Source organism: Pan troglodytes, chromosome 2, assembly GCF_028858775.2.
Source record: "Pan troglodytes isolate AG18354 chromosome 2, NHGRI_mPanTro3-v2.0_pri, whole genome shotgun sequence".
Lineage (NCBI taxonomy): Eukaryota > Metazoa > Chordata > Mammalia > Primates > Hominidae > Pan > Pan troglodytes.
In genome coordinates, this window is record NC_086015.1 from 134,678,921 (window position 1) to 134,705,030 (window position 26,110).

The 26,110-nt window shown below is 39.0% G+C and overlaps 1 long non-coding RNA gene across 1 annotated transcript; it reads right to left on the reverse strand.

The window, feature by feature from the left end:
* Positions 1–10,613: 10,613 nt before the first annotated feature.
* LOC134809596 (uncharacterized) lies at positions 10,614–12,531 on the reverse strand. Its single transcript, XR_010155793.1, has 2 exons — positions 12,476–12,531; positions 10,614–12,224 (listed from the first exon to the last, which is right to left on the reverse strand). It is a non-coding gene; the product is annotated as an uncharacterized LOC134809596 (long non-coding RNA).
* Between the last annotated feature and the right edge of the window lie 13,579 nt (positions 12,532–26,110).

Below are 26,110 nucleotides of genomic sequence, written 5' to 3' on the forward strand. Positions count from 1 at the left end.
CCACCGTATTTGTCCTGGAGAACCTGTAAATTTGGTTAGTTCCTATCATCTTGAAGTCTACCCAATTTTCTAAAGTTCCTGGCCTGCCAGGAAGTGATCTTTCTTAACACCTGTGAGGTTGATAACTCATTAGCAAGGTAGCAGGCTGGTTTCTTAGGAGAGTTTTGCAGACAGTGGCTCATATATAAATTCAAACCCTTAATACAGGGTTTGTTGTATGTGACTGGGCACAGAAATGGTTTCTAAGTATACTGATTGGATAATTCTTGTGCACTAAGCAATCAGTATATCTAGAAGCAATTTTTACACCCACTCAAATAAAACATACCTCAAAATCTTCCAGTGCATATGTGAAAGGAACTGGATAATTTGTTAACCACAATTCTGAAATCCTATATAACTTCACAATAAGGAGCACTAAAGATCGAAGAAACTTTTCAGAGCTATCAATAATGATAACAGGTCAGGCACAGTGGCTCAGGCCTGTATTCCCAGCACTTTGGGAGGTCAAGGCAAAATAATTGGTTGAGCTCAGGAGTCTGAAATCAGCGTGGGCAACATAGAAAGACCTCATCTCTACAAAAAATAAAAATAAAAAATTAGCCTGGTGTGGTGGCACACATCTGTAGTTCCGGCTACTGAGGAGGCTCTTGAGCCCAGGAGATCAAGCCTGCAGTGAGCTATTATCATGCCACTGCACTCCAGCCTGGGCAACTGAGCAAGACCTTGTCTCAAAAAAAAAAAAAAAAAAAATTAAATAATGTTAACAGAAGCAAGATGGCGAAATACAACCCTCCAATGATCATTCCCCCCACAGGAATAACACATTGAACAACTATCCACACAAAAAAGCACCTCCATAAGAATCCCGAATCAGGTAAGTAATCAAAGTACCTGGTTTTAACATCATATCAAGGAAACAGGCACTGAAGAGAGTAGGAAAGACAGTCCTGAATTGCCAGCACCACCCCTCCTCCATCCCCTGGCAGTGGCCACGTGATGTGGAGGGGAAAATCTGTGTACTCGGGGGAGGGACAGGGCAGTGACTGTGGAACTTGCATTGAAACTCAGTGCTGCCCTACAATAGCGGAAAGCAACACAGGGCAGAACTCAGCTGGCACCCATGGAAGGAGCATTTAGATCAGCCTTTAGCCAGAGAGGAATCATCTCTTCCAGCAACTGGAACCTGAGTTCCAGCTAATCCCATCGCCACAGGCTAAAGCCTTCTGGGGTTCTAAATAAACTTGCAAGGTATTCTAGACCACAAGGACTGCATATCCTAATCAAGTCCTGGTGTTACTGGGCTTTGAATCCAGTGGACTTGGGGTATACATGCCCTAGTGAGACACCAGATGGAGCAGCCAAGGAAGTGCTTGCATCATCCCTCCCCGAATCCCCCAACCCCAGGAGCATAGCTCAGAGCTGTGGGACAGACTCCTTCCTTCCACTTAAGGAGAAAAGAGGGGAGAGTAAGGAGGATGTTGTCTTGCAATGTGTATACCAGCGTAGTCATGGTATAACAGAAAACCATTCCAGGCCCTAGCTCCTGAATGACATTTCTAGGTATACCCTGGGCCAGAAGGGAACCCACTGCCTTGAAGGGAAGAACCCAGTCTTGGCAGGATTCATCACCTGCTGATTGAAGAACTCTGGGCCTTGAATAAACACCAGTGGTAGCCACGTAGTACTCTCTGTGGGCCTTAGGTGAGACCCAGTGCTGTGCTGGTTTCAGGGGAGACCCAACATAGTCTGACCTGTGGTGGCCGCAAGGAGAGACTTCTTCCGTTTGAGAAAAGGAGAGGGAAAAATAAGTGACCTTTGTCTTGCAGCTTAGGTATCAGCTTGGCCCACAGTGGGGTAAGCAACAAACTGGCTCCTGAGGTACCCAATTCCAGGCCTTGGGTCTTGGACAACATTTCTGAACTTGTCCTGGGCCAGAGGGGAGCCTGTTTCCCTGAGAGGAGAGACCCAGGATGTGTAGCATTCACCGCAAGCTTATTCAAGAGCCTTCGTGCCTTGAGTAAACATCAGTGGTAGCCAAGCAGTACTCGCCATAGGCCTGAGGTGGTGGTGGCTGTGAAGAAAGACTCCTTCAGGTTGAGGAAATGAGAGAGAAGAGTGAGAAGGACTTTGTCTTGCAGCTTTGGTGCCAACTCAGCCACAGTAGAATAGAGCAGATTTCTAAGGTTCCTGACTCCAGGCCCTGGCTCCTGAACAGCATTTCTGGACCATTCCTGGGCTGGTGGGGAGCTTGCCACCCTGAAGGGAAAGACACAAACATCGCTGGATTTGCCACCTGCTGACTGAAGAGCTTGGGGCCTTGAGTGAACATCAGCAGTAGCCAGGCAGAGGTCACTGTGGGCTTTGGGTGAGACCCAGTGCTGCACTGGCTTCAGGTCTGATCCACTGCAGTCCCACTGGTGGGGGCCACAGGGGCACTTGTGTCACCCCTCCTCTAGTTCCAGGCAGCTCAACACAGAGAGAGACTCTGTTTGGGGGAAAGTAAGAGAAGAGAACAAGAGTCTCTGCGTGGTAATCCAGGGAATTCTCTTGAATCTTACCCCAGGCCACAAAGGCAGTACCTATAAAAGTCTGCAATAGTCACATTACTGGGCTTGGGATGTCCCCTAATGCAGATACAGCTACAGTGACAAAAGACTTAGATCACAATGCATAAGTTCCTGTGAATACTCGGAAAGACTTCTCAAGAAGGACGGGTATAAACAAGCCCAGACTGCAAAGACTACAATAAATACCTAACTCTTCAATGCCCAGACATCAAAGACTTCTCAAGAAGGACAGGTGCAAACAAGCCCAGACTGCAAAGACTACAATAAATACCTAACTCTTCAATGCCCAGACATCAGTGAACATCCACAAGCATTGACCATCCAGAAAAACATGACCTCACGAAACATACTAAATAAGGCACCAGTGACCAATCCTAGAGTGACAAAGATATGTGACTTTTCAGACAGAAAATTCAAAATAGCTGTTTTGAGGAAGCTCAATGAAATTCAAGATAACACAGAGAAACATTCCAGAATCCTGTCAGATAAACTTAACAAAGAGATTGAAATAATTTTTTAAAAATCAAGCAGAAATTCCAGAGCTGACAAATACAATTGACATACTGAAGAATGCATCAGAGTCTCTCAACAGCAGAATTGATCAAGTGAAAGAAAGGATTAGTGAGCTTGAAGACAGGCTATTTGAAAATATAGAGTGAGAGAACACAAAAGAAAAAAGAATAAAAAAGAATGAAGCATGACTAGAGGATATAGAAAATAGCCTCAAAAGGGAAAAATCTAAGAGTTATTGAAACTAGAGGATATAGAAAATATCCTCAAAATCTAAAAGTTATTGGTCTTAAAGAGGAGGTAAAGAGAGAGATCGGGGTAGAAAGTTTATTCAAACAGATAATAACAAATAAACTTTCCAAACCTAGAGAAAGATATTAATATTCAAATCCAAGAAGTTTATAAAACACCAAGCAGATTTAAGTGAAATAAGACTACCTCAAAGCACTTAATAATCAAAGTCCCAAAGATCAAAGATAAAGGAAAAAACCCTAAAAGCAGCAAGAGAAAAGAAATAAATAACATACAAAGGAGCTCCAATACATACAATAGAATACATACAATAGAATACATACAATAGAATACAATAGAATTCTCAGTGGAAACCTTACAGTCCAGGAGAGAGTGGTATTTAAGGAGCTGAAGGAAACAAACTTTTATTCTAGAATAGTATACTGAGTGAAAATATCATTTAAACATAAAGAAGAAATAAAAACTAACCCAGACAAACAAAAGCTGATGGATTTCATCAACACCTGGCCTATCCCGCAAGAATTGCTAAAGGCAGTTCTTCAATCTAAAAGAAAAGAATGTTAATGAGCAATAAGAAATCATCTGAATGTACAAAACTCACACATAATAGTAAGTACACAGAAAAACACAGAATATTATAACACTGTAATTGTAGTGTGTAAGCTACTCATATGTTGTAGAAAGACTAAAATTTGAACCTCTCAAAAATAATAACTACAGCAACTTTTCAGGACATAGACAGTACAATAAGGTATAAATAGTAACAAAAAGTTAAAAAGCAGGGGGAACGAAGTTAAAGTGTAGAGTTTTTATTAATTTTCTCTCTGCTTCTTCATTAGTTAGTTTTTTTCTGCAGTCAATGGTAAGTTGTCATCAGTTTAAAATAATGGGTTATAAGATGTTATTTTTAAGCCTTGTGGTAACCTTAAATCAAGAAACCTATAACAGATCCAAAAAAACTAAAAATAAAAAGCAAGAAATTAAAACCTACTGCCAGAGAAAATCACCTTCACAAAAAAGGAAGGAAGGATGGATGGAAGGAAGAAGGGAAGAAAGGAGGAAGGAAGGAGGGAAGGAAGGAAGGAAGGAAGGAAAGAAAGAAGGAAGGAAGGAAGAAAGGGAGGGAAGGAGGGAGGGAAGGCCACAAACAACCAGAAAACAAATAACCAAATTGCTGTATTAAGCCCTTATCTATTACTAACAACATCGAATGTAAACAGGCTAAACTCTCCAATCAAAAGACATAGGGTGTGGCCTAGGCACAGTGGCTCATGCCTACAATCTCAGTACTTTGGGAGGCTGAGGTGGGAGAATTGCTTTGAGCCCAGGTGTTTAAGACCAGCCTGGGCAACATAGTGAGACCTCATCTCTACAAAAAATAAAATTAGCCAGGTGTGGTGGTGCACACTTGTAGTCCCAGCTACTCGGGAAACTGAGGTGGGAGGATTGCTTGAACCCAGCTGTTTGAGGTTACAGTGAGTTATAACTGTGCACCACTGCATGCCTGCCTGGGCAACAGAGGGAGTCCCAGTCTCTAAAAACAAACAAACAAATCACAGCAACAACAAAAACAGAGTGGCTAAACTGATTAAAAAATAAGACCCAACAATCTGTTGCCTACAAGAAACATACTACACCTATAAAGACACACACAGACTAAAACTAAAGGGATAGAAAAAGATATTCCATGGAAGTCAAATGGAAGTCAAAAAGGAGTAGGAGTAGCTATACTTACACCAGACAAAATAAATTTCAAAACAAAAACTATAAAAAGGACAAAGAAGGTCATTATATGACAATAAAGGAGTCAATTCAGTAAGAGGATATTGTAAACATATATGCACCCAACACTAAGGCACCCAGATATAATATAAAGCAAATACTATTAGAGCTAATGAGAGAGATAGACCCCAATATAATAATAGCTGGAGACTTTAGCACCCCCACTTTCAGCACTGGACAGATCTTCCAGACAGAATACCAACAAAGAAACATTGGGCTTAATCTGCATTATAGATCAAATAGATCTAATAGATTAGATACTTGTAAAACATTTCAGCCAGTGGCTGCAGAATATACATTATTTTCCTCAGCACATGGATCATTCTCAAGGATAGGCCATATGTTAGGCCACAAAACAAGACTTAATTTTTTTAATGGAAATCATATCAAGTGTCTTCTCTAACCACAAATAAATAAAACTAGAAACTAATAACAAGAGGAAATTTGGAAACTAAATAAACACACGGAAATTAAACGATATGCTCCTGAATGACCAGTGGATCAATGAAGAAATGAAGAAGGAAATTTTAAAATGTCTTAAACAAAAATGAAAACACAACACATCAAAACATGGGATTCAGTGAAAGCAGCACTAAGAGGAAAGTTTATAGCCAAAATTACCTAAATCAAAAATGTAGAAAAATTTCAAATAACCCAACATTGCATCTTAAAGAACTAGAAAAGCAAGAGCAAAGCAAACTCAAAATTAGTAGATGAAAATAAATAATAAATATCAAGCAGAAATAAATGAAACTGAAACAAAAAACAGAACAGAACAACAAAATGAAACATTGATTTTTTTGAAAAGATAAAATTGACAAATCTTTAGGCTAAGAAAAAAAGAAAATTCAAAATCAGAGATGAAAAAGGAGACATTACAACTGACACTGCAAAAATTCACAGGATCATTAGAGACTACTATGAGCAACTATCTGCCAGCAAATTGAAAATCTAGAAGAAATGGATAAATTCTTAGACACATACAACCTACAAATACTGAACTGTGAAAAAATCCAAAACCTGAAAAGACCAATAACAAGTAATGAGATCACAGCCATAATAAAAAGTCTCCTGGCAAAGAAAAGCTTAAACCTGATGGCTTCATTGCTGAATTCTACTAAATATTTAAAGAAGAATGAAAACCAATTCTCAAACTCAAAAAATAAGTGGAGGAAGGAATACTTCCAAACTCATTCTATAAAGCCAGTATTACCCTGATACCAAAACCAGACTAAGATACATTTTAAAAAACTACAGGCCAATATCCCTCATGAATATTGATGCAAAAATCTTCAACAAAATACTAGCAAACCAAAATTAACAACATATTAAAAAGATCATTCACCATGACCAAGTGAGATTCATCCCTTGGATGCAAAGACAGTTCAACATACACAAATCGATCAATGTGATACATCATATCAACAGAATAAAGAATAAAAATCATATGATCATTTCAATTGATGCTGAAAAGGCATTTAATAAAATTCAACATTTCTTCATGATAAAAACCATCAAAAAACTGGGTCTAGAATGAACATACCTCAACACAATAAAAGCAATGTAGGCAGACCCACAGCTAGTATCATAATGAATGGAGAAAAATGGAAATCTTTTCCTCTAAGATCTGGAACACAGCAAGGATGCCCACTGTCAGCATTCTTATTCAACATAATACTGGAAGTCTTAGAGCAATTAGGCAAAGATTTCTTGAGTAATATTCCACAAGCACAGGCAACCAAAGCAAAAATGGACAAATGGGATCACATCAAATGGAAAAGCCTCTGTGCAGTAAAGGATACAATCAACAAAGTGAAGAGACAACCCACAGAATGGGAGAAAATATTTGCAAACTATCCATCTGACAAAGGATTAATAACCAGAATAAGGAGTTCAAACAACTCTATAGGAAAAAATATGAGACAATTTAAATATGGGCAAAAAATCTGAATAGACATTTCTCAAAAGAAGACATACAAATGGCAAACGGGTATATGAAAAGGTGCTTAACATCAATGATCATCAGAGAAATGCAAATCAAAACTACAATGAGATATTATCTCACTGCAGTAAAAATGGCTTTTATGCAAAAGATAGGCAATAATAAATGCTGGCAAGGATGTAGAGAAAAGGAAACCCTCACACATTGTTGGTGAGAATGTAAGTTAGTACAGCCAGTATGGAAAACAGTTTGGAGGTTCCTCAAAAACCTAAAACAGAAGTACCATATGATCCAGCAATTTTACTGCTAGGTATATATCCCAAAGAAAGGAAATCAGCATATCAAAGAAATATCTGCACTCCTATGTTTATTGTAGCACTATTCACAATAGCCAAGATTTAGAAGCAACCTAAGTGTCCATCAATGGACAAATGGATAATGAAAAAGTAGTACATATACACAGTGGAGTATTATTCAGCCATAAAAAAGAATCAGATACTTTCATTTGCAACATGGATGGAATTGGAGGACATTATGTTTAGTGAAATAAGCCAGGAACAGAGAGTCAAATTTCATATATTCTCACTCATGTATGGAAGCTAAAAATTAAAACAAGTGAATTCATGGAGATAGAAAGTATTAATAGAATGATGGTTACCAGAGGCTGGAAAGGGTAGTGGGGGTGGGAAAAAGTGGGGGTGGTTAGTGGGTACAAAAATATAGTTAGATAGAACGAATAAGATCTACATGGGAGGCAGAGGCAGGCAGATCACTTGGGGTCAGAAGTTCAAAACCAGCCTGGCCAACATGGTGAAACTCTGTCTCTACTAAAAATAGAAAAATTAGCCGGGCATCATGGCACATGCCTGTAATCCCAACTACTCGGGAGACTGAGGCAGGAGGATCTCTTGAACCTGGGAAGCAGAGGTTGCAGTGAGCCGACATCCTGCCACTGCATTCCAGCCTGGGCAACAGAGCAAGATTGTCTCAAAAAAAAAAAAAAGAATAAGATCTGGTATTTGATAGCACAACAGGGTGGCTACAGACAACAGTAATTTATTGTACATTTATAAATAACTAAGAGTATAATTCAATTATTTTTAACACAAAGAAAAGATGAATGCTTGAAGTGATGGATACCCCATTTATCCTGATGTGATTATCCTGTGATTATTGTATGCCTCTATCAAAATATGTCATGTACCCCATAAATGTATATACCTATATACCCATAAAAATTAAAAACAAATAAAAAATAAAACATTAACAGTTTCAATCAGCCATGTTAGATAATATACAATCTTTCCATTTTCTCTATAGAAAATAATGTTACAGAACTTTTATATGAAAAAAGAGATAAAAGAATTTACAATTAAAAATATAGAGAAAAAAATTATAGAAGTGTGGTGGGCAGTTAATTAATCAAACTATCACTTTTTTCCTGGATTTTATAATGCATGTGGTTTCTGTTAGAACATTTTAATTTTTCATTTGTTGCAATCTTTTTTTTTTACTCTAAATAAATATTAACACTGGTGCCTTATTCTGCGTAAATTCCTTAAAGGGAGTCCTCCAGAAGTTTTGGGCCCCTAAACCTGGGTCTACTCCTGCTGAGTGCACCACATACCTCCCCCTCTGGAGGGTCCTTTCCAAAGGTGTTGCCACAAACCAGGCTGTGGGCCTGCATTCACAGATCTTTCTTCTTCTCTGTCTCAGGGGAAGTCTCTCTCTCTACTACTTTTCTAGGGATTCTGTGCTCCCCTCTGCCCATCTTAGACCGAGCTCTTTGTTGAGGTCAAGGGTTTCACAAAAAGCAAGACATGTTTTCAGCTGTAAGCATTTTCTATTATTTCCTCTACAAGAATCCCCAAGGCAAGGAAATATTATGGACCTGAATACCAGTTTAGGACTTGAGGAGAGAAGGTTGTGGAAATCTACAAATTGATTTCTCAGTAAATGATCCTGCTCATGCATCCAGCATGAGCTAATATGATTGCTCTAATTGTTTTAACAGTCCTATTAATGTCTGTCTTCAATAAGTAGATGACATTTATATAAAAATTAAATAATATAAAGCATATCTTGAGTCCGTTGAGGGGAAAGAATGTTCCTCTAGAGTTGCAGTGACCCCAGCAGTTGCACATAAGAGACATTCTAGTTTTTGCTATACAGTCTGAGGAAGCAACCAGAACTTCAGCAAGTTCTGGGGCTTCTCCCACATCACTGCCATATGCTCCCAGATGGGAACATAAATAAGCAATGAAAAGGGAGTGTTGAAATGAGAGATCTGGTAACAGGTCATTTGAAAAGACAGAGCAAAGACTTGTAGCCATTTTCTAGCAATTTCACAACTACTACTGAAATCAGCATAACATTTGCAACCTGGCCTATGTTAGAAAAAAAAGGCATGTAATATACCACCAACGAAATTGTGGTTTGAATTCTCTCTGAATGTGCGTTTATTTCTCTTTTATCCCAGCTGCATCTATACCTACCTTGCTGTGAAACAGCATAATTAACCGGTAGGTTTCAGGGAGTAGTGATAATTTTCAGCTTATTCTAGGTCATTTTCAGTCAACATTTTAGCTTGAAAATGCTTTTCCCTTCTCCCTTTGGCAGCAGCTTTCAGAAGTGGATTTTGCTGAAGCCTTCTATTTTCATCACTCTGATTGCTTTATTTATGCAGCAAATCACTGATTTGGTGTTTAGGAAATTGTCATGTTTGGGCAGCAAAGCTTTTTAGTTAATGGATTGAGGAGTTCTAAACTTGTTTATAAAATACATGTATTTTTTAAAAGGCCCATAAAGTTCCAACTCATCATTCATTATATTCAGGGTAGTGATTAACAGTAAGTTCTTTTACCATTTACTTCAACTCTTCCTGTCAAATCAACACTGAAGAACATATTTATCTAAACTTAAGAATATCTTGGTACTTGTCTTAATAACTAGGTTGGATAAATCAGTCTTTTCTTTAAACAGCACTCTTAGTACTTTCTTCCCTGAATATCTAATCTCGTTGAATAGAATTCTTCAGGAAAGTAGAAAGATAGCCTGGAAAGATAGCCTCGCTATGACACTTCCCATCTGGAAAATGACTAGGAACACCTCTATTGAAATGACAACAGTGAATGATAGAGAGTAATAGATGCATAGGCCATAGACTTTGGAATTAAGTAGAAATCAAGGTTATGTGCTAGTCTTGGCTCTGCCATGACTTGGTTATGTCACTGTCTGGACCTTTCATGGCTTGTTTCTCCGTCAATGAATTAAGAAAGTTGGATTAGACTATTATAATTTTTTGTTGTTGTTATTGTTTTAAGCAAGAGTTTTTCAAATGAAAATTTACCTGAAATTTAGATATATAATGAAATATATTGGTTTTCTATTGCTGTATAACAAATCTCCCCAAAATTTAGTACCTTAAAGCAAAGGTAGTAATTTATTAATCTCTCACAGTTCCATGGGTTGGGAAATGGAGATTGACTTGGCTGTGTTACCAAACTAAACTTGGCTCTACTTGCCCTGTGTGCAGAAAAAGCCAAACACTAATATTAAGATCTGCAGCAAGAGAAATTATTGCATTTATTGTAGGGTGCCAAGCAAGGAGAATCAGGCAGCTAATGCTTAAGACCTGAACTCTCTGATGGCTTACAAGCAAGAGTTTTGAAAGGCAGGGGTATATTTTAAGAAAGCAGAAGTTACAAGTAAAATCATAGGTGAATACATGGAAGTTATATATTGGTTTGGCCCAAAAAGGTAGGATATCTTGAAGTGGGAGCTTACAAGTCATAGGTGAATTCAGAGATTCTTTGATTTTGCAATTGGTCAAGGAAGCAAGGCTTTTGCTAAAAACTTGGGGTCAGCAGAAAGAAATGTTAAGGTGTGGTCTGTGGGCATGACCTTTTCCAGGACCCTCAGGAAGAAATTTAGAACAAAGAACAATGGTCAGAATGTAGTTCTCAATTCCTTCTTAACTGAGGTCTACTTGATGGTGGTCAACATTTTCCATTTGTTGGGGGAAAAAATAAGAACATATGTCAAGATGTCATCTTTTGCTTTTATAGGGAGCCAATATCTTATGAGTCTAATTTACTTGGGTCTCACTAGTTGATAGCTGTTAATGTCCCCCTTGTTTTTCTCCCTCCAGGTGGCTTCTCTTCAGTGATTTCCATTAACTTGCAGAACTTAACCTTATAAGTATTGATATTAGAGGCATTTATTTTTACTGTGGTTAGAGGAGAGAAAATGTTAGGTCTTTGCAGGACCCATTCATGTGCATGACTCCCTGCAGCCCTCAGCAACCCTTTCTGAGGTTCTCCCTTCTTCAGGATCTCAAAGGCACTGGAGAACTGTGAGAGCTGGAGCCTAAGGGGAGACCAAGGAAGTGCCAGCCCCAGTCTTAGAAAACCCTCCTCCCTGTCCCCTACATGCTTCTAGGTAACCCGGGGTGGGACAGCATCTCTCTCTCCCCCTGCCCCCAGTAGTATCCTTTAAAGGGCTTGGTGGGAACATCCAAGGCCCTGAATCTGCCAGTACAGGTGCAGTCGACACCAAGCGGAAGCCACCCAGCTGGCTTTTAATCTGTCCGACCTAGCACCACTGGACTGTCTCAAGTCCTCCAGAATCCTGGCCCCCCCAATATTTGGGGGGATTCTTGAAGGCACATGTTTTTTGTAGTTATTGCTTGCTCTGACTTCCTGCTTCTGTTGATTGCTGTCCCTTGCAGCCACCTCCTTCTTTCTGCCTTGCATCCACCCAAACATTGGATCCAACTTTCTTTCCTTGCCTTCTCCAAATATACCTCACACTCCTGTGGAGCCTTTGCTACTGGGTCTGTGGGGGCAATCATAGTTCTGGGGTTGGGAGGCCCCGTGGGTAAACACAGCAGGTCAGTTAATATCAGATATCAGGGATCCCTGTTTTCAGAAGTTCCTCCACCAATCTTCCCACCTGTACCTTGCTACTCACTGTCTCTTCCTGGCTCCTACTTTCCTGCCTTCTTGCTTGGTCTCCACTCAGCTTCTCTCTGGTTTCAACCCCTTTATTTCCTCATGCTGTGGGGAGCTCTCACAGAGCTCAACATTCTTCCATCTTTGCAGGAGGAGCAATTTTATTCTTCAGTCATGTTCCTAGTTTGATCCAGGGCATGTGTTGAGGTTATCTTTCTACACACACACAAAATTTTTTTAAATACAAATATAAATGCATATAAGTAAATATTTTTATATCTATTCTCCCTGAGATTTTCCAATGCCTAATATTAAACTAACAATCTTTATTTTAGCTCCCACTACCCATATAAGGGTTTCATGGTGGGGAACGAGCCACAGGACAGAAGGCTGTGCAGCAAAATAGTTATGCCTTTAGCTTCTGGACACAGAGAGACCCAGATATGAATCTTGGCTCTAATACTCACTTGCTATGTGATCTTGGGCAAGTTATTCAACTTCTCTGAGCTTCAACTTCCTCACCTGTAAAATGGAGGTAACAACAACTATCACCTTATAGGGTTCCCATGAGCATTAAATGAGAAAATACATATAAATCTCAGTGTTTGCTGCTTAATAAGCATTTGATATATAGCTCTTTTATGTAGGTCACTGTATGAAGCAGAGAAGACAATAAGGTTTTGCCAAAAGAATAGTTGTAATAATGTTATTAGCATACACTATTATATATGCCAGGCACTTTACGTGTATTAGTTCATTTTATTTTATCTTTTAACTTTTTAAACTTTTTTTGTAACAGACACCCAGGCTGGAGTGCAGTGGCATGATCATAGCTCACTGCAGCCTCTAATTCCTGAGCTCAAGTGATCCTCCTGCCTCAGCCTCCCGAATAGGTAGGACTACAAGTGTGCACTACCATGTCTGGCTAATTTTTAGAGATAGGGTCTTGCTATGTTGCCCAGGCTGGCCTTGAATTCCTGGCCTCAAGTAATTCTCCCACTTCAGCCTCCCAAAGCACTGGGATTACAGGGATGAACCACTGTGCCTGGAACATTAACTTTTTTTTTTCTTTTTTTTTTTTGAGACATAGTCTCACTTTGTCACCCAGGCTGGAAGTGCAATGGAGTGATCTCAGCTCACTGCAACCTCCGCCTCCCAGGTTCAAGCAATTCTCCTGCCTCAGCCTCCCAAGTAGCTGGGACTACAGGCATGTGCCACCACATCCGGCTAATTTTTGTATTTTTAGTAGAGATGGAGTTTTGCCATGTTGGCCAAGCTGGTCTCAAACTCCTGACCTCAAGTGATTCACCCACCTTGGCCTCCCAAAGTGCTGGGATTACAGGTGTGAGCCACCATGCCTAGCCTTAACTCATTTTAATTCACATAATAATTATCTAAAGGAGAGAATATTATTTGTCTCTCAAAGATGTGAAAACTCAAGTCATTACTTCAAGGTTACATGGCTAGGAAGCACAGAATTTAAACCAGGCTTGCCCACGTCCTTGCTCTCTACACTATTTTTTCTCCCTTTTTATTTCCACACTGACCATTAGAACCAGATATACCCTAGCAAGTACAAATCACAGAGTGTATATCTGATTAGATCTCCTGAAGCAGAGGCTGAGATGGAGTTTGGGGCACAGGATGTTTTTTAGAGATCAATACCTGTAGAAGAGGCAGGGAGCAAGAAGAATGAGGCGGCGGAAGAAGGTGAACCCTGATACAGGACTGACAAACCTTTGACCAACCCCACAGGGCACTCCAGAACACAGGTAGCTCATCAAAATGGTTTTAGGAAGCGAAGTAGTTTTTGGTGCAGCAAAATTGAACCCATGGTAAGTATTCACAGGAGGTCAGTTATTAGGAATGTATCAGTTAGTAACTGTATTCAGCTCATATTGGAGACAACAATTTCTCTCAAAACAAATTAGGGATTGGACTTTTCTTTCACATAAAAGAAACCTGGAGATCAGCAGTATGAACTTTCTATACTATCCTCCATGATATCAGCAGATCTACTTAAACTCTTTTTTTTTTTTTTTTTTTTTTTTTGAGCAGCAGCAAGATTTATTGTGAAGGGCAAAAGAACAAAGCTTGCACAGTGTGGAAGGGGACCCAAGTGGGTTGCCCTCTTAGCTCTGATAAAGACTCCCTCCTTGACCAAACCTTAGCTGAGCTCCACTGAGCTCTCTTCTCAACTAGGCCTAAGCAAATTAATGCAGGAACTGAAAAGCAAATACTGGATGTCCTCATTTATAAGTGAGAGCTAAATATTGGGTACACTTATAAGTGAGAGCTAAACATTGCAATGGGAACACTGGAATTGCGTGAACTGAGTGATCATTTCAGAAAATAAAAGGGTTTTCTGCAAAGGTTTCAGCCCCTGGTGTTTCCAGCCACTTCTAAACAAACAGCAGTAGTGTCAACTTACCTGGCCTTCCTCTGCCGCCAGCCCCAGGCAGTCATGTTTGCCTAACCGAATACTGGAAGTTCTGCTTTCTCCATCACACCTTTAGTTCCATCTCAAACTTCTCTTCCCTTCCCCAGATTTTAACACTGCTCAGCATTACCACCAGGAAAATATCCTGCATCATCTGTCCTACAAGCCCCACAATATGTGTGAGCAGTCTGATACTGCCCAAGTTCATGAACCTAAAGTGGTGTGATTTTTCTCCAGCAATGTTCAGCTGCTGAGGCCAGGCCTGGAGAAGACGAAAAGCCAGGCTTTGCTTTCAATAAGATCAGTGCATATGAGATAAGGCAGATGAGCTAGAACAGAAAATAGTGGTCAAAGAAAGGAGTGTATGAAATCAAGAATTTGGAGTTTTATTCAACAATTCTATCGTGAGTGGCCACTATATGCCAGGAGAATTCTATGATTAAGTTACTTTGTAAATCTTGTCTAGAAGGAGGACAGAATAGACCAAGGCTAAAGTTGGAAGTGTCAAAGAAGCAGAAGTCACTCACATTAGCTAGAATGTGGGATGTTTGGTCATTTTTGTGATTTGGACAATGTTCATGCTTCGTGTTCAGACATGATTACAGTGTGGTCTTGTTTTGTTTTGATCCATCAGGGTCACTGAGTGGCCTTCTCTGATGTTGTTTTTCTGTGAAAGAGTTGTGTTCGACAGGAGAACACCAAGGCCCAGCTGATAGTACCAGGCCAGCTTCCAGGTGTCAAGGACTGCTTTTCGCTTTTGTCACCCCTTAGAACTAACCACACATTAAGAGAAAGAAAATTCCAGTTTTAAATAAACTGGCTTTACTAGTCTCCCATTCAGGAGAAACACAAAAGACAGGGTTAACATGTTCCTCAAGCTCCCAACAGTAGAATGCTTTTGAAGACGAATTAAAATTTGAATGCAAAAATAATAAAATTTGCATTCAAAATATTTGAATGCAAGGGCAATGAAAACATTTGAATTTTACTTATTATAGGTACAGTCTAGAGACACATAGTCTCAGAGTCTGACCTACTTTAAAACTGTGATAATCTTTGGGGGATTAGCTCGTGGACGCTAAATAATTTACTTTTAAATTCCATTACAGTTGCTGTGGTTTTAAAATAACAACATACTTTGTATTTTCATGACCTGTATATTGGTTTTCCTTCCTCCCCCAACAGCATTCCTGCTATTTTAGCAAACAAATGCATCTAGAAACAACGTATGATTCCCCAAATCATACTATTCAGGGGAAAAATAAAATAAAATGTTAATGCTAGAAGGAAGATATCAGGATCCCAACCATCGTCAAAGTCACCAAGCTACAGTGGAAGCATAAAAAGCTGATCCTAGGTCTCCAGACTCCTTGCTTTAGTTGGACAGCCTGATACTTGGGTGGGCAGAGACATTTTCTGTCTGGTTACTGTTGTATTTCCACTGCCTAGGATGTTGCTGGATAAATTATACGTGTTCAATAAATGAATACATAAAATTTTTTGATAAACAAAGCACTTTTCTTTTTCTTTTTTTCTTCTTTTTTGAGACGGAGTTTTGCTCTTGTTGCCCAGGCTGCAGTGCAATAGTGTGATCTCGGCTCACTGCAACCTCCGCCTCCTGAGTTCAAGCGATTCTCCTGCCTCAGCCTTCCTGAGTAGCTGGGATTACAGGCACCTGCCACCATGCCTGGCTAATTTTTGTATTGTTAGTAGAGACAGGTTTTCTCCATGTTGGTCAGCCTGGTCTTGAAATCCCAACCTCAGGTGATCCGCCCTCCTCAGCCTCCCAAAGTGCTAGGATTACAGGCAGGAGCCACTGACCCCGGCAAACAAAGCACTTTTCTAGAAAGTCAGTGATTTGGAGCTGTAAGGTACTTTAGACCCTGTTATTCAAAATATGCTCTGTTGGCCAGCAGCATCAGCATCACCTGCTAAACTGTTAGAAAAGTGGAATCTCAGGCTCCACCCAGAATTACTGAATCAGAATCTGCATTTTATTTAACAAATTCTCAAGTGATAAATAGGGATGTGAAAGTTCGAGAAGTACTGCTATAGACATCATCTATGTTTCTCAATCTTGGCTGCATATCACTGTAAGGAGCTTTTAAAATATATGAATACTTAGGCCCTATCTCCAAAGAACTTGATGTTCAGCCAGGATTGAGGACCACTGTTTGCAGCCCAATATCCTGTGTAACTGAGTTACTTAACCTTTCTGTGCCTGTTTTCTTATGTGTTAAATGGAGCTACCAATATCCTCTAGCCAAAGACCATAAGGAATACACTGTAATTAAACAGTCCCTTCAGTGGCTTGCTGCAGTAAGGAAAATGCCACATCAAAAGAGGCCATGAGGCATTTCCAAAACAATATGTTAGGGTAAGGCTGTTTACAGGAATATGAACTTGTGTTAGGTGATGTGGGAGAGAATTCAAAGTATTGTTTTGCTCTGAATTGAGTGCTGTCTAGAAGTGGGAGCAATTCTATTATGGCTTAATAATTTTTATATAGGAGATGAGAGGAATAAAGCAAGTTAAAGGCTGTAATTTGTGAACAAGTAATCACTCATATTAGCTAAAAGAGGGGGATATTTGGTCATTTTTAATGGGTTGGATTGTTCTTGTTTTTTCTGTGTTTGGACACAACTTTAGAGAGACCTTATTTTTGTCTTGCTCCATTATGGTCAGAGTAGCCTAGTCTGCTGTTGGTGTACATGAAATTGTTTGTGTCCAACATGTAATAACTATAACAGTTGTTGATAAAAGATTTTACTTTTTTTTTTTTAAGGGACAGGGTCTCACTCTGTTGCTCAGGCTGGAGTATGGTGACATGATCATAGCTCACTGTAACCTTGAACTCTTGGGCTCAAGTGATCCTCCCACCTCAGCCTCCCAAGTAGCTAGGACTACAGGTACATGCCACCATGCCCAGCTAATTTTTTTTTTTTTTTTTTTTTTGGTAGAGATGGGGGTCTTGCTATGTTGCGCATGCTGGTCTCAAGCTCCTGGACTCAAGTTATCCTCCCACCTTGGCCTCCAAAAGTACTGGAATTACAGGCATGAGCCATTGCACCCAGCCCTTTTTTTTTTTGTATTATTATTTAGTGTTCCTCTTTATCTCTGCTAACAGTTTTTGCTTACATTGTCTGATGTCAATCTTGCTACAACCAGCTTTCTTTTTGTTAATATTTTCTTGATACACATAGTTTTCCTTTCAAAGTATTTTAAACCCTTCTTTGTAGTTTTAGGAGATCTCTCATTAATGACATCTAGCTGGTATTTCTTTAATCTCACAATCTCGATCTTTTATAGGTAAATTTAATCCATTTATATTTATTATAGTTTGTATGACTTTCTCAGTACTATCTTCTTTCTTAATTCTCCTTTTAGTCATCTAAAGTTTGTATTAAATATTTTTTTCATTTCTAGCATTTTAAATTCTTCATGGAAATCCATTCGTTTCCTATCTGCCTATTTCTATTTTGTAATTTCTTGCTATGTTGAATAAAATTAGTTTTATTTACCTCCTTGAGCATCTGTTTTAGTTCACTCCTACTGCTATAAAAATATCTAAGATTGGGTAATTTATAAAAAACAGAAATCTATTTTTATTCACAGTTCTGGAGGCTGAACAGTTAAAAATCAAGGGGTTGGCAGATTTGGTGTCTGGTGAGGGCTGCTCTCTGCTTCCAAGATATCACTTCCTTATGTGTCTTCACATGGAAAAAGGGGGCAAATAGCTCCCTTGAACCTCGAACCGATCAGGGTGCTGATCTTGTTCATGAGGGCTTTGTCCTCATCACTTAGTCACCTCCTAAAGGTCCCACCTCTTAATATTATCACTTTGGCAGTTAAGTTTCAACATATTGATTTTAGGAAGACATATTCAGACCATAGCAGCATCCTAAACATATTAAGACTTTTGTTGAACTCTTGCATAAATTAATTTTATATGGAAGACATTTGTTCTGTTGATCACATTGGCTTTTTTTTTTTTTTTTTTTTTTTTGAGACAGTTTCACTCTGTCACTCAGGCTGGAGTGCAATGGCACGATCTTGACTCACTGCAACCTCTGCCTCCTGGGTTCAAGCTATTCTCCTGCTTCAGCCTCCTGAGTAGCTGGGATTACAAGTGCCCTCCACCATGCCCAGCTAATGTTTTTATTTTTAATAGAGACAGGGTTTCACCGTTTTGGCCAGGCTGGTCTTGAGCTCCTGACCTCAAGTGATCCGCCCGCCTCAGCCTCCCAAAGTTCTGGGATTATAGGCATGAGCCACCGCTCCTGACCCATATTGGCTCTTTCTTTGCATTGATTTTTTATGTTTTAGAATTTGGATTTTGAATGGGAGATATTTTATTTCCTCTTAACAATGTATTTTCTGGGCCGGGTGTGGTGGCTCATGCCTGGAATCCCAGCACTTTGGGAGGCAGAGGCGGGTGGATCACGAGGTCAGGATATCGAGATCATCGTGGCTAAAATGGTGAAACCCTGTCTCTACTAAAAATACCACAAATGAGCCAGGCATGGTGGCACGCACCTGTAGTCCCAGCTCTCAGGAGGCTGAGGCAGGAGATTCGCTTGAACCCAGGAGGTGGAAGTTGTAGTGAGCCAAGATCGTGCCACTGCACTCCAGCTTGGGTGATAGAGCGAGACTCCATCTCAAAAAAAAAAAAAAAAAAAAAAAAAAGGCAGTATTTTCTATTTGTCTTTATAGTTCAATGCTCGTCTGTCCTTATTTGATGTTTGCATAGTTGCTTCTATCTGGCTTCTGAGCCTGCAGTACAAAATGGCCTCAAGGGATCCTGACCTTTAGTGATACTGAAGACTTTGCAATTCCTGTTACTGAGCCAATGAAAACTTATCCCTTAGGTGTCATAAAATTTCGAAGGTGATCTCCCACATCCTCAGGCAAGCAAATGCCATAGGCAGCAGTACAGTTTTTCTTTCTTGTCTTCATTTGATGTAGATGTTGGAGTGGTGAAATTCCTTCTGAACCTCTGGCTTCATGCAACAAGTTTGGCTTTGGTCTCTCCTCTTGGGTGAAGCATTTTGGTCCCCTTAAATCCCACTGCTACCATTTTTCTTCTTACCTATGTCCTAGGAGTCTTGTGCTTCAGTTTATTCTCTGCTTTATGTTTTTTTTTTTTTCCTTTTATGGTTTATCTTGTTGAGAAACATGGCTATGTCTATTTTTATACTTAATCTATCACTGCTATGTTTTGAAGCAAAGGAGGTGCAAAAAAACCATGATCTCATTTCACTTTGTTCAGAAGTCCCAACTTGCCATTCTTAATATTACTCTTTGCATAATCCTATAAGTATATAAGCTCCTGGAAGGCAGGGGCTATGAGCTCCACATCATGGTCTCCCCAGAGTTAGTACAACGTCCAGGACATGGGAGAGGTCTTCCATAAATGCTGATTTGAGTTTGTTGACTTGGTAGGTGCCAGCCTTATCTCGAAGCCTCATGTTTTGAGAATCTATCACTACAGTCCTTTTTAAAAGCCTCTTCTCAGAGAGAGATGTTCATTTATTTCCTTATCTTATAGGTGTTAATTTTTTAGTTCTATATTTGTGCATTAAAAAGAAGATCAAACTAGTCTCAAACAAAGGCCTCACAAACCTAAAAGCTTACATAAATGGTCAAAGAAGATAAATTTGGAAGAAGTATGCTGTATATTTCCCTTTCCCTCCAACTTCTAAATTTCCTTTCCAATCCTAGCTCAAGTCTCCTGGATATCTTTCCTAAGCAACTCTTCTGACAATCCTTCTGACTTAGAATCCCTTCAGCAATGGTGGGTAAAGGTATATTATTATTATTCTATTGTGCATGGTTCTATGGTACTTTAAAACAGTTGCTTCACCTATAAAGTTTTGAGGCAAATTTTGAAGTTTTTCTTCGGCACCATTCTATTACTCACTTTTGAGCCCATCTGACAGCCCTTCATTATATCCCTTACTTTCCATTTCCACCCTTCCATACACGACTTGCTCTTAACAATTAATAAAAAATATTTTAAATTCATTTTGAACTGAGATATAGCATATATAAGTGCATAAGTTTTAAGTGAACACAATAAAATTTTACATATAAACATATACATTCACGTAGTCATTACCCAGATAGAGATACAGAGCATTTCCAACATTACAGATGGCTCCTGTGAGCTCCTTCCCAGTCAATATCCTCTCCTCTGTGGAAGTAACTTGCCAATTTCAATTCTGATCTCTAGTACTACATATTAGTTTTGCCTGTTCTTGAACTTCATATAAAATATTAGTTTTGCCTATTCTTGAACTTCATATAAATGGAACCATAACTGTATGTATTTCTAAACTTTAGCAATAATTTAAAACTTACACACAAGTTGCAATAATAGTACAGTGCATTCATATGCCCTTTGCTCAGATTTATGTATTGGTAATATTTTGCCTTTATTTGCTTTATTATTTACTTTACTACCTACCTATATATCTCTATCATCTACCTAAATATTTTTTTCTGAGCCTCTTCTTGAACATTTGAGAATAACTAAGTTGTATATCCCATATCTATTTACCTCTATATACCTTCAGTGTGCATTTTCTAAAAATAAGAGTTTCTCTTATATAACCATAGTAGGCTTATCAAGTAAACATTGATAACATTTTTATCTAAAGTACATATTCTGATTTACCAATTGATCCAATACAGGATTCAGTCTAGCATCAGGTATTACATTTAGTTGTCATGGCTCCCTAATCTCTTTTAATCTGGTATAGTCTTCTGTTTGGTCTTTTATGACATTTAACATTTTTGAAGAAATTCTCTTTGTCTTTTCGTGGGATTTGCCTGATATTTCTTAATGATTACATCTGGGTTATGCATTCCCAGCTGGGATATTACATAAGTGATGTTATGTCTTTGGTGTCTCATATCTGGTGACAAATGATGTTCATTTGTCCCTCATTTGACATATTAATTTTGTTCACTTAGTAATCATTGTATAGTTAGAATTTTCCTCTTTCAACTAATAAGCAAGCTGTGGGGGGACACTTTAAGACCATACACATATCCTGCTCCCCAACAAAATCTATCCCTCCCTAATCCTAGATTTAGTATCCATTGATGATTCTTATGTGAACCAATCTTTATCATGATGGTTGCAAAATAATGAAGTTAATAATAAAGTTGGATTTTCCAACTCGAACACCCCTACTATATTTATTAGTTGGTACTCAACATTCTACTGTAATCGACAGTCCTCCCTTTTCTCTTGTTTATTTATTATTATGGGTATGAACTCCGGATTCCTGTTTTCCAAGTTTAAAAATAGTAAGCTGACCTTTAAAAGTATTTTTCTGTACTTGTTCTATTTTTTAAATCTACTTATTGTTGTGCTAGTACCACATGCACTTTGTTCTTTCTTAAGACAGAGTCTATCGTTTAGAGTCTGGAAAGATAAATCTTGACCCTATTACGTATTATTCTGGATGAATTTTAGAACCACTTTTACAAAATTATACCCCCCATGCCTTTTCTACTCATGGCTCTCCTCAACGCTGGTGGAATATGGCATTGTGTTGAACCTACAAATTAACTTAGAAATAACAGGGAATTTTGTGGTATGCAGTCTCTTCATCAGCAACAGGTCTGCTCTCCATTTATTAAAGTTTTAATCTGGCCAACATTTCTAATGGGCATATCTTCTGTAATACGCATAGGGTACATGGATGTGCTATTGGCTTGTAAGATTCTAGAATGATCTTAAACTTTTACAAGAATATCACTATGGTGTTGAAGTCAACCGAGAGAAAATCAAACAATCAAGGAAATAAAAAGATGAAGATGAAGAAGATTCTATGTTCATTTCATCCATTTACCAAATAAGCCTTCTGGAAGTTCTAGATGTCATTTGCCAGGCACTGTACTAGACATGGGGATGCAGAAGGGAAACCAGAACAGAGAAAAGCAAATAAAATAACTAGGTGGATCAAATAATAGTAGAAAGCCCTGCTTAACACAGCAGGTAGTAAAGTGCTTGTTGGAATATCATCAATAGTTTGATGATATTTAATGTTGTATGATTAATTCATAATTTGTTAATTTACAGTCTAGAAAAACTGTACACAAAAAGGAAATGCCAGTATATCACACATTAAAGAAAATTCTCTTGAGAAAAATATAATTTAAAATCTGGAGACTTTTCCTCAGAGCTCCATTCTATATTCTGCCCCATGGGACAGAACTACCTGGAAAAGGCAGGGACTTCCATGGCATCAATTGAAAGCATGCAGACCTTGGCTTTCTGTGTTCTGCAATAAGCAATTATCAGACACCAGTGAAAACTACAAATGGGTTCAACGTGCATGCTGCTCCCTTCTTTAGCCTTTAACAGCTTCTCAGCATCTCTTAGGAGTCTGTCATCTCTGTTTAGAAACATCAGTTTGTGTTACTAGAAGCACTGGCAGAATCAGAGACCCTGGAATGTGCCCTAGATCACTGTCTACAGATTAGGCTTGAACCCTCAGATGCAAGCTTCATTCATAGCGGGGAGAAATGGCTGGCACAACTGCTCTGCAGTGCTAATTCTAGCTCTAGGCTCTATCTGTAGTTTAAAGAGATGTTCCCAGGCCATCATTTATTTCTCCTTCCTTCTTTTCTTCATCCTTCCTTCCCACAAGGAAGTATTGGGAAACATGACCTCAAGTATTTTCCTAACTCCTGAATTTAAGTCTTTAGTAAACAAGAATTCAATGAACACTTGTCATGTCCAACTCCTTCTGGATAAATGGGAGGGAATACATTTAAGTAAACTAAAGTGGAACCGAAGAATTACAGTTCCAGTTTCAAATCAGCCACTCGCAAAAGCCTCCAGTCGATCTCCCTTTCTTCCTTCCCGTCTTTTTTTTTTTTTTTTTTGAGAGAGGGTCAAAGGCGTGCCACCAAGTCTGTCTTTCCTCTCTTTTAAAAGGTGGTTTGATTCGCCATAAGACATACATTTGACATTTTTGAAGAATACATTCTCTTCTCTCTTTTTTTTGAGCTCACAAGGAGGGGTCAAGGTCGGGGGGTGGGTGACCCCTGGGGATGTGTACATGTGAGGCCACCAAGGAGTGTGGAGAAATACATTTTTTTTTTGGTGGGATTTAATATTTCTCAATGATTAGATCCAGGTTATGCATTCTCAACTGGGAAATTACATAAGTAATGTTATGCTTTAAGGGCAACACGACGTTCAGACACTTTTCTGCTTAATGGTAAGAGGAAAGGATCACTAGAGGATTTCTTAAAGTTGGCCAGATCAACCTAATCAGGTTGATTAGGTCAACCTAATTTATCAAGTAAAGAAGAGAAATGACTCATCCATGGATATTCTTCCTAGGTCTGCCTGTCCATGAAGAGACACGCAGAAGTCAAGGGTGCCTCTCTGTCCTGTCCAATGTACCTTACCACTTTGTTAGGTGGAGAGAAAATTGGAACATCGTCCTTAAAAAGCTGCAAGAACTCTCTTTAATGTTTGAATCAATCCTTAGATGACTCAGCAGTTTTGGCTTATATGACTTCTTTGATATTCCGGAAACTGTCTTTTAAGAATTTGTCTTCTTAAAGAAAGTTTCAAGAAGGCCATGTGAAAACAAAGGCAGCCACAAGCCAAGGAAAGCCTGGAGCCCCTAAAAGCTGGGAGGCAAAAAGAATCCTCCCCTAGAGCCTTCAGACGTAGCTCTGTAGTACTAATAAGGAAACATTTCGAAGATTAAAAAAAAAAAAAAGTTTCACATGTTTTACTGCTCAGAGCTATTTCCAGGTCTAAACAATATCTGTTAGGCCCAGGACCCTTGCTCAAGTCTAATTTTGGAGTTTGTTGAGAGGGTAATTTGACCATCTTGACCAGCAACCTGGAGTGAAAGGGCAAATGTTTTCCTTATTTTTAATATATCCTCAACAGCACTCAGCCCCCCCAATACATACTCAACCCTTTTCACCTCTGAGGATGGTGAAGACAGCCCTGAAAAATATGCAATTTCACTCACATATAAATAGGAATGGCATCACCCAGAGTTCTGCAGTCCAGTAGGTGAATTGGCCCACCCTCATTCAAGCTCTAGCAATCTTCTTTCAACTGTCTTCCTGGCTCAGGTGATGGGAGAAGAGGGAAGCGGAGAACTTAAAGGACACAATGCACACTTTCTTTTCTTTTGGATACATGGGAGAAACTGCCTCCCAGAAAATTTGTCTATGCCATGTCTTTGGGTATGACACAGGGGAGGGGGATTCATCTCTCCCCAAAGCTTAAGAGAGGGCTTATGCAGCGGCATTCACCAGAATGGCTAGGAAACTTGGGTGACTGGAAGCTGGGGTTCTTCTCAGAATGAATGACTTGGAGTGCAGAGGCAACCTTTAACTCTTAGTCTTACATTAGCCACTCATTAGATATCTGACTCAGAAAAGTTACACAATCTCTGAGTCTCAATGTTCTCATCTATGAAGCAAAGATAACAATGACCTGGCAGGGTGATTGAGGATTAAATGAGAGACCATGTGTGAAACATCTGACAGTGGGTGTTCAATAAATGCCATGTAGTTTTGACTCAAAACTTCAAGTATTAAGGGAGAGTGGCCCTGATGAGGCCTGGGAAGGAGGATTCATTGATTACTAAGTCAACCATTAGGAATCTGCTGGTGCAATGTCATCCTATACTCAAGATTATCCATCTCCACACCAGTTTCTCTGGAGTTGTACTAAAACATTCAGCCATAAAAAGAAAATAACAATCTTGATCTATCCCAGTTTGTAAAAACAGAAACTAAGTTAATGGATAAAACTTTCTTCATTCTCAATTTTTCCTCTCAGTACTCTTTCTTAAACCTTTGATACTTGGTGCAGATGCAGGACAACCCTAACTTAAAAACTTTAGGCAAGATTGACAGCTTGTTTCACTTGTGATTGTATTATTGATTTGAGATACTAAAGTAACACATTCCTAAAGCAACCTAAAAGAATTCATTATTTATGTGTGAGGCCAATCACAGTTCATAACAGACAAAAACAAATACACTCAACATTTTACAGCATTCTTCAAAGGAAATCATGATTCCCAGGATAGAAGAATATAGGAAAGTGTCCAGTGCCCCAATTTTAGGCTTTGCCAGCCACTTCTTTGGTGAGACTCCAAATAAGTCCTAGACTTGCACTCTGCTTGTTTTCTCAATTATAACACTGGGTTGATGATATCTAACATTTGCAGTTTTACAAGATGCTAAGCATTTTCCTGAGAGCACCCTGACATGAACATAAAAACACCTTAAAATTTAAAATACTATACACATATAAAACATCACTATTACTACATTTGTACAGAATTTTCTCCAATTTGAATTGTTTCAGGGAGATGACCAATTAACTGGCCTGAGTTCCACAAATGATTTGCCTGTCTACGTCATGTTGTTTTAGGTCAGTATTTCTTAATCTCAGCTTATTAGCCCCTCTTCAAATGGGAGTTAAATATTTAACTGGGGAGCTTTAAAAACCACTAATGACTGGGTCTCCTACTCTCTCCTGCCCCCCAATTCCAAGAATATTGGATTGGGGATTTTAAAAGCTCTTCTGTGGGGATCTAACATGCAGCCAGTGTGGAGAACTACTGTGTTAGGTAAGAGTAAGACTTGCCTTTGTAAGCCA